This window comes from Palaemon carinicauda, chromosome 28 (genome assembly GCF_036898095.1).
Source record: "Palaemon carinicauda isolate YSFRI2023 chromosome 28, ASM3689809v2, whole genome shotgun sequence".
In the NCBI taxonomy this organism is placed as follows: Eukaryota; Metazoa; Arthropoda; class Malacostraca; order Decapoda; family Palaemonidae; genus Palaemon; species Palaemon carinicauda.
In genome coordinates, this window is record NC_090752.1 from 5,079,916 (window position 1) to 5,094,382 (window position 14,467).

The 14,467-nt window shown below is 42.9% G+C and overlaps 1 protein-coding gene across 2 annotated transcripts in view; it reads left to right on the top strand.

The window, feature by feature from the left end:
* The window catches only part of LOC137621980 (uncharacterized), a 91,568-nt gene that overhangs the window by 23,593 nt on the left and 53,508 nt on the right, over window positions 1–14,467 (top strand). The gene's annotated exons all lie outside the window — the stretch shown is intronic.

Sequence of the window (14,467 nt, forward strand, 5' to 3'; positions counted from 1 at the left end):
TGACCCACCCTTCCTCCCCATAGAACCAGTGGACCGAGGAAAAATTGAAGTGGTGTCAACAAGAAGTACTGCAGTACCTGGCCACAGGTGGCGCTTGTGAGTACACCCCCCTCTTGTATAGCGATCGCTGGCGTATCCCTTCCGTAGAATTCTGTCGGGCAACGGAGTTGACAGCTACATGATTATCGGGTAAGTATATTCAAAAATTTATTTTACTAATGAAAATAACATTTTTCTCAACATATTTGGTGAAGTACTTCATTTTGGTTTGAGCTTTCGCAGTGCAGGTGTTTTTCCTCAACTTAAACTCTTGAACTCTTTATTGGACAGATTTAATTGTTGATGACTTGGATTGTTTTTTGGACTTTCTTTGACTAATTCAAAATGGCTGACGCTTCACAAGCCCCTAGATTTCGTAAGTGTAATGCTAGGGATTGCAATAGGCGTCTTCCAAAGGCCTCTCTTGACCCACATACTGTGTGTTCTAATTGTCGGGGTAAAACCTGTCAATTAGGAGATCGGTGTGAGGAATGCGTGGGCCTTTCGGAATTCGATTGGCTCGAATACGACAAGTATTCTCGTAAGCTAGAGAGAGATAGGGTAAGGAGGAGTTCCTCTAGATCAGTAGATTTTTCCTCTCCACATGCCCCTGAACCTAATCCTTCCCCTGTAGTGGTTGTGCCTGAACCCCCTACTGGCACTCAGGAACCATCGATGCGAGACATGTTACGTGCCATTCATGCCTTAGGTGAAAGAGTTGAATCGTTAGCAACAGATCGTAATCAACTCATGGCTGACGTTAAAGAGCTAAAGTGTCAGAGTGCCACAGCGGAAAATCGTGGGAAAGTGATTAGTGCGCAAAGTGTTGTCAGTGTTGCGACCGAGGGTTCGTCTGTTCGTGCCTGTCGTTCGCCTAGTCCGAGACCTCTTGCAAGCTCCCAAGCCCAGGGGAGAAGTAATGTCGTACGACTTATGGGTTCGAGAGGCCTTGATCAGCGAACAGACGTTCCCTCTATGGTAACAGGTGTGTCTCACCAAGATCGCCCCTACCATAAGACGAGAGAGACCATTTTCTCCTCGTCATCCGAAGGCTTTTCGCATAAGAAACCGTGGAGCAATGTTTCTAGGCCCCTTAAGCGAAAGTCGGTCCCTTCAGGACAGGTCCAGCGTCCTGGTTGTAGCCATTGGGACAGCTCTGACCCTTTGCAGTCATCGGAAGACTGCTCGCCGCCTAAGCAGCAACGTTACACAGGCTCAGAGAGTCTTGGTGTAGGCAAGGTTGTGCCGTCTCAGACGTTAACCCCGTCTTTTACCGCACCCATTCCCGTTGATCCTAAATGGGTTGTGCTGCAAGACATGCAGATTAAGCTCGCCTCCCTTATGGAAGACTATTCTGCCGATAAGGTTCACGATGATCCTCGCCGCTTAACTCATCGAGATCCTGGCCTTCAGCCTCCAAAACGAGCCTTTGCTCGTCCTGTTGACGTTGGCGTAGCTAAGTCACGTCAGTCACGCTTTGTAGAGCCTCACTCGATGCAGTCACGTGTTGACTTTCAGCCGCATATGGACGTTCAGCCACTTCCTAATGCTCTTGTTGACGTTCAGGAAGTTCGCCAACCAGCGGAGTTGACTTGTTTTGACGCTGAGCGTCAACTACCGCAGTCTAGAGTTGTTTTGACTGCTCAGTCTAGGCAGTCAAAACAGTCTCGAGTTGACGTCGAGCGTCCTCCCGCTCCTGTTGTTGTTGACAGTCAGGCTGTTAAGCAGTTACATGACGTAGCGTCCTGGACTGCTACTAATGCACCAGTGCGTGTGGACTCTGCGTGTCAAGCATTGCCAACCCCTTTGCTTGTTACTCAGCAGTTGTCGGATGAGGATCCTTCAGATGAGGACGTTGCTGACCCTCATCATGATGATCATCCTTCGGATGTAGACGAACCTAGAACGGTTCCTCCATCAATGGACTTTAAGAAAGTCATGTTAATTTTCAAGGAGCTTTTTCCCGATCACTTCGTCACTGTTGCTCCTCGTTCGCCACCGTCTGAGTTTGCTCTAGGCTTACCTGCTAACATGCCAGCCTTTACAAAGCTAGTGCTCTCTCGCTCTTCCAAGAGAGCTTTACGACTTTTAGGCGACTGGTTGGATACCAGGAGGAGTTTGGGGAAGACGGCCTTTGCCTTCCCTCCGTCAAAGCTCTCGTCTAGATCGAGCGTCTGGTATGCCACGGGAGAAGTTCTCGGCTTGGGAGTCCCTGCCTCTGCCCAGGGTGACTTCTCAAGCCTCGTAGACTCTCCCCGCCGCCTAGCCATGAGACGCTCGAAGATTAGTTGGTCCTCCTCGGACCTTGACCATCTGCTGAAAGGCGTATACAGAGCCTTTGAAGTTTTCAACTTCCTTGACTGGTCTTTGGGAGCCTTAAGTAGGAAAATCTCATCGGCTGATAGAGATGTCTCCTTACTGATAATGTCCTGTATGGATAAAGCCATCCGCGATGGTTCCAATGAGCTCGCCTCCTCTTTTACGTCGGGAGTCTTAAAGAAGCGAGAGTCCCTTTGCTCTTTTCTTTCGGCAGGAGTTACTCCCTGTCAGAGATCAGAACTGCTCTTTGCTCCCTTATCAAAGTTTTTGTTTCCGCAACAATTGGTTAAGGACATAGCTTCTTCGCTTGTGCAGAAGGACACCCATGACTTGGTGGCGTCCTCTGCTCGCAAGGGGACTCCTTCTACATCCTTTTCTGCTAGACCCCCCTCTTAATGAGAGAATGCCTTGATGAAGTCATTGAGCTTCAGCACGGCATTTCATTCCCGTGCTGAATCTTGGTGACGGGCAAGAGGGCTCTCGAACTTCGGGAAATTGCTCCCCCAGTTCGAATCTAAATTTCTCTCTTTCATCTTTTTCTTCTGCTTAATATTACTTCGACCTTCTCTTAATTTTATCAACTTTCTTTCATCTTGCTGTCCTATCTCTATGATTATCATTTTTCTTAGTTATATATATATGTAGATGTATGCATATATATATATATTTATTTATTGTATTTGTTCATTTATTTATTTATCTATTTTTTTTTTCTATTTTATTTAAATGGCGTGGATATTTCCACATTCGTTATTACTGCCTGCTTAGATGAATGGGAGAAGGGATCACGGTTGGGAGGTATTCGCATTCAAAGCTATATATGAGAGTATTGGATGATCTCAGCCATCCCAAAGATGGTTTGGACCTTTTTGGCGGAACTACTCTCAAGGGTTGGGTCATCGGAATCCAGGGGGATCCAATCCTTGAGGTGGGACTCTTGGCTTTTGGCCGGAAGCCCATCATTACAGATATGGGGAGGATGATTCCATATTACTTTGGTCTCAGTCCTAACAGGCGGGTTTAGCTTACACCTGTGCCTCTATATCTGTTTTGATGCTATCCTTCGGGTAGGGTATGGAGTGGACCATCGGGGAAATATACTCTCATTGTGCCGATAGTGGAGAATGCAAATTTCCTTTCCAACGTATGATACTTTCTTATAATTCTCAAGCAGGTACCCCAACAAAACAACAAAAAACCTGAAAATCCCATCCTTAAATATGGACCCTTCAAATACTGACTCCCCATCCCCTGGATTTGCTGACTCCCCCCCGGCACTGTTGACGACTTCTGCTACTGTAATTAAGGAAAACTCTGTTGACGACCTTCGAACTAAAAAGGACCACTCTACTGATGTTAAAAAATCTAGCAATTTGGGTAACACAGGGAAACTACGATTCCTTCATGTTTCCCAAATCCCATTAGAGACAAATTATGATGATATATATAGAGCATTTGAGTGCTATGGATTGATAAAGGAAATAAGGATGAGACTTGGAGATGAAAAATGGGACTCTTGGATATCTTTTGAAAGTCACGATGAGGCGTTTAATGCCATAAGTAATATTAGTAGTATCAAAATTAACGAATTGAACATCATGGGAGCTCTTTGTGATAAGGTCCCAAAGGAATTGGATGTGTACAAACCTGCTGATTGGTTTGAAAAAGATAGAAATGTACCCATGCCTTCACAGAGAAAACCCAAACCACCAATGTGGCTCTTAGCTGAACCTAAAGGGATAATAGGGAATTATTTTAAGATATGTAAGTTTATCCAAAAAAAAGTAGGAACCATAGCACCTGGAGATATATCTCGTTTTGGGAAGAACAGTTATCTCATCCATGCCAAATCTTCGACTCAGTCTGCAATACTGTCTAACTTACAGACAGGCAGTGATGAAATTACATTGGAAATGAAACCTCATCTTAATTTTAGTTATGGAAGGGGAGTGGTCTTTAATAAGGACCTATACGAATTTACAGAGGAGGAGATACTTTCTATGTGTCCATTAAATGTATGGAAAGTGCATAAGATTCCTGGAACTTCAATGATTATACTCACTTTCCAGGATGCTGATGTACCTTTCCATATTTTTATTGAAAATGAAAGGATTAAAGTTCGGCCTTTCAAACAAAAGCCCCTGCAATGTTTTAATTGTTTTAAATTTGGACACCCATCCAAAGTTTGTAAAAATGGAAAATTGTGTGGTATTTGCTCCAAAACTTATCATGGAGAATGTACACTTGAGGCCAGGTGTTCAAATTGCAATTTGAATCATAAATCAACTGATAGGAGATGCGAACTGTATAAGTTGGAGGAAGCTGCCCTAAACAAATCAAGTTTAGAACACATAAGTGTGGGACATGCAAAAAGATTGTTGAATAAATCAACCAGCTATGCAAAGGCCTTAAAATCAAAGGTAAATTTACCACAGGAGACAGCAACCCCACCTAGCACTGCCAGTAATCCTAAGAAAAGAAATACAACCTCTGATAATAAAGTACTGCATGACAAGGTAATCATATCGCCTTCTGAGGCTTTGCCACAGCGTATTAAAAATGGGTCATTGCCCATTTCTGTACAGCCTTCGTCCCCCATTACCAGCAATAGTACTAACCTCTCCCAGGCCATGTCCTTGCCTGATTTGATGGAGATGCCACCTGACACCAAGTTACCAGGTGCACCTGTATTGGGGAAGGTGCAAAAACCTGGTAGCTCAAAACCTACTATTCGGAAAAGAGAGAGACCTCCATCTCTCTCGCCCCCCTCCATAAGAAATATCAAAATTACGACGTCAAATAAGTATGATGATTTGTCAGTTGATATTTCTGATCTGGAAGTCAATTTAAATAAATCGGAAATTCAAGTGGAGGTCCACCAACCTCCTCAACAATCAGATCAAAAAGACAAAAAGAAAATCATAAATTCTAAACCCAATCTATCAAGACCCTCTTTAATAAAACCACCAAAAAATAGTGTTAGATCAAACACTGCTAATGGGAAGACTCCATCCAAGGGGTCTACCAAATTATAAACCATAGTTTTTTCCTCCATTTTGCAATGGAATTGTCAGGGTTTAAGGGCCAAATATGAAGAACTTAAGCTCCTTATTCATGAGCATTCCCCCATAATTATTTGTCTACAGGAGAGCAAACTTGATCATAATACCCCTTGCCCTCGCGAATACATTAGTTATAGGACACCATATGATCACCAAGTGGGGAGCCATGGCGGAAGTCTCATATACGTTCGTCGAGATGTTCCCCAAGTTTCTCTGTCTATTCGTACACCTCTGCAGGCAGTGGTTGTACAGATCGACATAGGGCGAAAATATACAATTTGTTCTCTGTACTTGCCTCCAAATGATAACATTTTGTATGACAACTTAGTGGAGGTTATTCAACAACTCCCTCAACCTTTCCTTTTACTTGGAGATTTGAATGGTAGACACCCTTTGTGGGGTGATGTTTTAGCAAACACGAGGGGAAATATCATAACATCAATTGTGGAAAATGAAGATGTGGGACTCCTTAATACAGGAGAGCCCACACACTTTCATGTCCAGACAGGTACCTTGTCATGTATTGACCTATCAATCGTAAGCTCTAATTGCCTTCTCGACTTTGATTGGAGAACATTAGATGATTGGCATACTAGTGATCACGCACCAATCATTATAAACACCAACAATGGTCCACCTTTACAGGGATCGCCACGATGGAATCTTGACAAGGCGGACTGGGATAAATTTCGTGAACTAAGCGAAATTGAGGGGGATGCAGGACAAGTTGAAAATATCGATGATGCCATAGACTTACTGAATGGAACTCTCCATACAGCTGGAGTCAATTCAATTCCCAAAACAACAGGGTTATTCAAACGACGACCCGTCCCGTGGTGGTCTTCAGAACTAACTGCCCTCCACAGAGCCACAAGAAGATCTCTAACACGATTGCGTAGACGCAGAACTGATGAGAATTTAATTATGTACAAGAAATGTAGAGCACAGTTCCGTCGTGCCATGAAAGAAGCAAGGCGCCAGTCATGGATGTCTTTTGTTTCCTCCATTAACAGTAGGACACCACCATCTGCTGTGTGGAGGAAAGTAAAAAAGATAGCTGGCAAATTCACCCCCAACCCACCACCAGTGTTGAAGGTGAATGGCCAGTATGTAACCGAAGCAAATGATGTTAGCAATGCCCTGGCTAATCATTTTTCAAATGTATCCAGCAAGTGTGAAGGAGCCCCTGGTCACCAGTATAGGAGCACTGAAGAAAAGAAAATTTTAAATTTTGCAACAAGAAGGGAAGAGTCGTATAATTCTCCTTTCACTGAAAGAGAATTTGATTCCGCACTTGCTCATTGCAATGATACAGCCCCTGGACCCGATGGAATTCCATATGCAATGATTAAACATGTACATTTTAATACAAAGCTATTTATTTTAAGTATTATTAATAGAATATGGCATGATCATAGTTACCCAAGTGTTTGGGAACTAGCCATTATTTTAGCCTTTTTAAAACCCGGTAAAGACAAGTTTTTAGCAGCAAACTATCGTCCAATTGCATTGACATCTTGTTTATGTAAAATCATGGAGAAGATGGTCAATGCAAGGCTGGTGTGGTACCTTGAAAAGAAAGGTATTTTATCACCGATTCAATGTGGATTCCGAAAAATGCACTCAACGACTGATGTGTTGATACGACTAGAGTCTTCTATTTGTGAAGCCTTTGCTTCCAAACAGCACCATGTTACAGTATTTTTTGACCTTGAAAAGGCATATGATACCACATGGAGATATGGTATTCTTAAAACCATTCATGAATTGGGATTGAGAGGAGAGCTGCCACTATTTATTCAGGCATTTCTTTCACGTAGAGTTTTTCAAGTGAGAGTGGGGGAAACTCTATCAGAGAGTAAGTGCCAGGAAGAAGGAGTTCCTCAGGGTAGTGTGCTGAGTGTAACCCTTTTTGCACTAGCAATTAATGGGATATCCTCAGCCATTCCCCAGGATGTTCTCTCAACATTATTTGTGGATGATCTCTCAATATCATTTGCTGGCACTAAAATGGCAATGGTTGAGAGAAAAATCCAACTCTCTATTGATAAAATTATCCAGTGGGCTGACATGAATGGATTTAAGTTCTCGACAAGTAAAACTACCATTGTCCATTTTTGTCGTATCCGGGGAGTACATCCAGACCCGGATATATACATTAAAAGTCAACGGATACCATGTGCAAGAGAAGCTAAATTTTTAGGTTTGATATTTGATTGTAGGCTTACATGGGTTTCTCACTTAAAAGCATTAAAAGCTAAATGTGTTGAAGCTCTGAATATCTTAAAAGTATTATCCCATACATCATGGGGGGCAGACCGCAGTACTATTTTAAAATTATACAAGGCCTTGATTTTTTCCAAAATTAGTTATGGTTGTGAGGTATATTCTTCAGCCACCTCAAGCCGGTTAAAAATATTAGACTCGATACATCATGCAGGTATTAGATTGTCTACTGGAGCTTTTAAAACCTCGCCTATCCCAAGTCTCCTTGTTGATGCTGGAGAGTTACCTCTAGACCTTTATCGAATGTCTTCCATTCTTCGGTATTGGTTTAGATTGCAAAGACTCCCTAACTCTCTAGCCTTTCAGACTGCAAGCCTTGTAAGACACGCATCATACTTTGAGTTGCACCCAAAATCTCCTCAACCCTATGGCTTTCGGGTGAAACGATTATTAAATAGTCTGGATATAATTAGAAATAAGGTACTTCCATTCAAGGTATCATCAACGCCTCCATGGAAGTTACCAGAGATATCTTTTTGTAAATATTTTATTGGAGATAAGAAGAATATGTCAGACCTAGAAGCCAGGTCTCTTTTTAATGAACATGTTAAAGAACATAGAGGATCAACTTTTATCTATACTGATGGTTCCAAATCTGATGCTGGCGTTGGATTTGGAGTACATAGTAATGGTTTTAATTGTAGAGGTGCACTTCCTCTGACCGCTTCCATATTTACTGCCGAACTGTATGGCATATTAACCGCTATTGAGAAAATAGCATTGGAGAAGGAGGGTAATTTTACAATTTTTAGTGATGCAAGGAGTGTCCTTCAAGCTATGGAAGTTTTTAATTCTAATAACCCTCTAGTTTTAAAGATTTTAGAATGGCTTCTCATTATTGGACGGAGAGGTATAACAGTTCAATTTTGTTGGGTTCCAGCACATGTAGGTGTGTCTGGGAATGAGAAGGCAGATTCATTGGCTAAGGAGGCTGTATCCGAGTTGCTGCCAAGAAGGTATCCCATTGCCTGTAATGATTTCTTACCTGTCATCAAGAACTTGGTTTGCAATAAATGGCAACAGCAATGGGATAGTCAAGATGGCAATAAAATGCGAGAGATAACAAATGACATATCTCCTTGGAGGTATAATATGATGCCCCGAAAATGGGAGACGTCTCTTTGTCGTCTCCGTATTGGTCACACTCGGTTGACACACGAGTTTCTGCTGAAGGGCCAACACCAACCGTATTGTGATGACTGCTTAGTACCTCTAACAGTAAGGCATTTGCTGACCGAATGCCCCAATTATAACAACTTGCGGAATAGATATTTGTTTGAGGCTCGAGGTGAGGGTGGCAGGTTCATCCTTGCCAAGATTCTTGGAAATGATGTGTCCTACCATGCAAGTGGCATTTTTAGATTTATTTCAGAAGCAGGTCTTCTGAAAAATATTTAACTTTTATTACATTCAACTTTTATGATTTTAATTGAATACTCTTTTATTTTTTATTTTATTTTATCTTTTATTTTTGTATACATAAATTAAATGTTACCGGCGTCAATGACCTCAGATGTCAGGATGCCTGAAAACTTTAAATCAATCAATCAATCAATCTGCTAGACCCAGGATCGACACTCCGGCGTCCAGATTTATCCCGCCCTTTCGTGGCAGAGCTCCCAGCAGGGGAAGTACTCGTGCCGAGGGAAAGAGAGGAAAGAAGAGAGGAGCCAAGTCCTCACGTGGCAGAGTCTGACTGCCCACAGCCTCAGACAGCAGTAGGAGCCAGATTGAAGAGCTTCTGGCAGGCCTGGGAGAAGAGGGGCGCAGACCAACAGTCTGTTCGGTTGCTCAGAGAGGGGTTCAAAATTCCATTTGTACGCAAACCTCCTCTAGCGACTTCCCCCATCGACCTCTCTCCCAGGTACCGAGAGGAGTCAAAGAGACAAGCCCTAAACCTAGAAGTGTCTCTGTTGCTAGAGAAGGGAGCGGTGGTGAAAGTCTCGGACCTTCAATCACCGGGGTTTTACAACCGTCTCTTCCTAGTCCCGAAGAAGACAGGAGGTTGGAGACCGGTGCTAGACGTCAGTGCGCTCAACGTCTTTGTTACGAAAACAAAGTTCACCATGGAGACCACGAAATCAGTCTTAGCAGCGGTCAGAAAGGGAGACTGGATGGTCTCTCTCGATCTACGAGACGCGTACTTCCACATCCCTATACACCCAGATTCCCAACCATTTCTGAGGTTTGTTTTCAAAAATGTGGTATACCAGTTTCGGGCCCTGTGCTTTGGCCTAAGTCCTGCTCCTCTTGTGTTTACGAGGCTTATGAGGAATGTAGCAAAATTCCTCCATTTATCGGGAATCCGAGCCTCCCTGTACTTGGACGACTGGCTTCTCAGAGCCTCGTCCAGTCATCGCTGTCTGCAGGATCTTCATTGGACATTGGATCTGACCAAGGAATTGGGACTTTTGGTCAACCTAGAAAAGTCCCAGCTGATTCCATCCCAAACTATACTGTATTTAGGGATGGAGATTCGCAGTCCAGTTTTTCGGGCTTTTCCGTCTGCCACCCGAATAGAGCAAGCCCTGCTCAAAGTCCAACTAATGTTGAAGAGAGAACGGTGCTCAGTCAGGAATTGGATGAGTCTAGTAGGAACTCTATCATCCCTGGAGCAATTTGTCTCGCTAGGAAGGCTACACCTTCGACCTCTCCAGTTCCATCTAGCCTTTCACTGGAAGAAGGACAAGACGTTAGAGACGGTCTCAATCCCGGTCTCCGAACCAGTAAAGGCATGCCTGAATTGGTGGAACGACAATATCAGTCTGAGAGAGGGACTTTCCCTAGCAGTTCAGAACCCAAACCACGTACTATTCTCAGACGCGTCGGATTTGGGTTGGGGTGCGACCCTGGACGGTCGGGAATGCTCAGGTCTGTGGACCTCAAGTCAGAGGAGCATGCACATCAACGGCAAGGAGCTTTTGGCAGTCCACTTGGCCTTGATGAAATTCGAGAGTTTCCTTCGTAACAAAGTGGTAGAGATCAACTCCGACAATACCACAGCCTTGGCGTACATCTCCAAGCAAGGAGGCACCCACTCCCTCACGCTGTACGAGATCGCAAGGGACCTGCTCATTTGGTCAAGAGATTGAGGCATCTCCCTGTTAACGAGGTTTATCCAGGGTGACTTGAACGTCTTAGCAGACTGCCTCAGTCGGAGGGGTCAGGTAATTCCTACGGAATGGACCCTCCACAAGGACGTGTGCAAGAGTCTTTGGGCGACTTGGGGTCAACCCACCATAGACCTCTTTGCAACCTCGATGACCAAGAGACTTCCAATCTATTGCTCTCCAGTCCCAGACCCAGCAGCAATACACATAGACGCATTTCTCCTAGATTGGTCTCATCTGGACTTATATGCATTCCCACCATTCAAGATTGTCAACAAGGTACTGCAGAAGTTCGCCTCTCACGAAGGGACAAGGTTGACGTTGGTTGCTCCCCTCTGGCCCGCGAGAGAGTGGTTCACCGAGGTACTTCGATGGCTGGTAGACTTTCCAAGAAGTCTTCCTCTAAGGGTAGATCTGTTACGTCAGCCCCACGTAAAGAATGTACACCAAAACCTCCCCGCTCTTCGTCTGACTGCCTTCAGACTATCGAAAGACTCTCAAGAGCTCGAGGCTTTTCGAAGGAGGCAGCCAGTGCGATTGCAAGAGCGAGGAGAGCTTCTACCATTAGAGTATACCAGTCGAAGTGGGAAGTCTTTCGAGACTGGTGCAAGTCAGCATCTGTGTCCTCGTCCAGTACCTCTGTAGCCCAAATCGCTGATTTTCTCTTACATCTGAGAAAGGTTCGCTCCCTTTCAGCTCCCACGATCAAGGGCTACAGGAGCATGTTGGCTTCGGTCTTTCGGCATAGAGGCTTAGATCTTTCCAACAATAAAGATCTCCAAGATCTCCTTAAGTCTTTCGAGACCTCTAAGGAACGTCGTTTGGCAACTCCTGGATGGAACTTCGACGTGGTCCTAAGGTTCCTCATGTCAGACAGGTTTGAGCCATTACATTCAGCCTCCCTGAAGGATCTCACTCTCAAGACACTTTTCCTAGTGTGCTTGGCTTCGGCTAAAAGAGTCAGTGAACTTCATGCCTTCAGTAAGAACATCGGCTTTTCTACAGAAAAAGCCACTTGTTCTCTTCAACTTTGTTTCCTGGCCAAAAATGAACTGCCTTCTCGTCCTTGGCCTAAATCTTTTGATATTCCTTGCTTATCAGAGATCGTAGGCAACGAACTGGAAAGAGTATTATGTCCTTTTAGAGCTCTTAAGTTCTATTTAGCTCGTACTAAGTCATTACGAGGTAAATCTGAGGCATTATGGTGCTCAGTTAAGAAACCATCATTGCCTATGTCAAAGAATGCTTTGTCATATTTTATCAGATTTTTAATACGAGAAGCTCATTCTCACTTGAATGAGAAAGACCGATGTTTGCTTAAGGTTAAGACGCACGAAGTTAGAGCTATAGCAACCTCCGTGGCCTTCAAGCAAAATAGATCTCTGCAAAGTATCATGGACGCGACTTTTTGGAGAAGCAAGTCAGTGTTCGCTTCATTTTACTTAAAAGATGTCCGGACTCTTTACGAGGACTGCTACACACTGGGTCCATTCGTTGCAGCGAGTGCAGTAGTGGGTGAGGGTTCTACCACTACACTTCCCTAATTCCAATATCCTTTTTAATCTGTCTCTTGAAATGTTTTTAATATTGTTTTTTAGGTTGTACGGAAGGCTAAGAAGCCTTTCGCATCCTTTTTGATTTGGCGGGTGGTCAAAGTCATTTCTTGAGAGCGCCCAGATTAGGGGTTTGATGAGGTCCTGTTTGTATGGGTTGCAGCCCTTGATACTTCAGCTCCTGGGAGTCTTTCAGCATCCTAAGAGGATCGCTGGGCTTCGTGAGGAAGACAGACTTACAAGGCAGAGTAATCGTCTAAGTCAACTTCCTTACCAGGTACCTATATATTTGGGTTTTGTTATATTGATAACTGTCAAAAACTCTAAGCATATACGCTGTAAACTTAATTAACTCTGGTCTCTACCCACCGCCTTGGGTGTGAATCAGCTATTATATATTCACCGGCTAAGTTAAATATTTAAAAATGATATTTTAATTATAAAATAAATTTTTGAATATACTTACCCGGTGAATATATAAATTAAAGGCCCTCCCTTCCTCCCCAATAGAGACGCAGCGGGACGAGAAGAATTGAGGCTTGTTTACATGCATGTGTGGTATCTGGCCGATAGTTGGCGCTGGTGGGCACACCCGCAACCTTCATAGCGATCGCTCGCGAGTTTTTGTGTGTTTTTCTGTCGAGCCGCTGGAGCAGCAGCTATTATATATTCACCGGGTAAGTATATTCAAAAATTTATTTTATAATTAAAATATCATATTTCAAGAACAGTAACATTAAATTAGATCCTTCACATATAAACTATAAAAGCTTAAAAAAAAAATACAAGAGGGAGAGATATAAGATAGAATAGCATACCCAAGTGTACCCGCAAGGAAGAGAACTCCAAACCAAGACAGTGGAAAACAAAATATGTGGTTTGTGTCATACTGTAGACAGTTTTAGGGTTCTGAGTATCAAAACTTTAGCCCCAGTTATGTGGCTTTCTACTTCTTACATAGCTGCTCTTCAATTCCTTTTTTGTAATTTTGCCTGGCCTTCCTGCTTCTTTAACTTTACCCTCTTATAGTTTGTTTTCACTGGTCACATTAACCCATTACATCCCATAATTTGTACGCCACATTTACCGAAGGTCCCTAACTTACAAACGTTCGGAAATACAAACACAAATCTAACTGAAAATAACAAAGATAAGATAAAGAAATACATACATACATATACCAAGGCACTTCCCCCAATTTTGGGGGATAGCCGACATCAAACAAATGAAACAAAAAAGGGGACCTCTCCTCTCTACGTTCCTCCCAGCCTGATAAGGGACTCAACCGAGTTCAGCTGGTACTGCTAGGGTGCCACAGCCCACCCTCCCCCGTTATCCACCACATATGAAGCTTCATAACACTGAATCCCCTACTGCTGCTACCTCCGTGGTCATCCAAGGCACCGGAGGAATCAGAAGGCCCTACCGGAACTGCGTCACAATCGCTCGCCATTCATTCTTATTTCTAGCATGCTACTGTAATAAAACAATATAACATCATTGAATACAGTAAGCAAAATAACATTTGTAATAACCTGATATCTATTTTGTATGAAACCTGACCATTTGTTGACTTTTGTAGCTTGGAAATCATAGGCATAGAATTCTTTGAATTTAGGTTAGGCCTACCCTAGGCCAAAATTGGGCTTGCAAAGAAATCGACTTTCAAACATCATCTAGGAACTTATAAAGTTTGTAACTTGAGGACCTATACATATTTTTACTCCCTCTGGCAACATATGACTGCATCTACATCCGGTATCTTTCATTTTTGGCATTTATGATTTAAGATGTTTACAAAATAAGTAAAACTATACTGTATATCAGTGGAAATGTAATTTATTCATCAATTGGATCATTTTTTTTTTCTAAATTTTTAGCACTAGTAGATTTTTACCAAACTGGAGTTAAGTAAGACATCCTAAGAAGAAGGGCATGTGGCATAGGTGCAAAAATGGTTAAACTACTGTACTTTATAATAATGAGGATGATAAAGTACATTAAGAAATTCAATTATATTACAATATTAATAAAGATGAAAAGTTTTAACTGCAATATATTGTCATTGTTCTAGAATCTTATGAATGTGTGATCATTA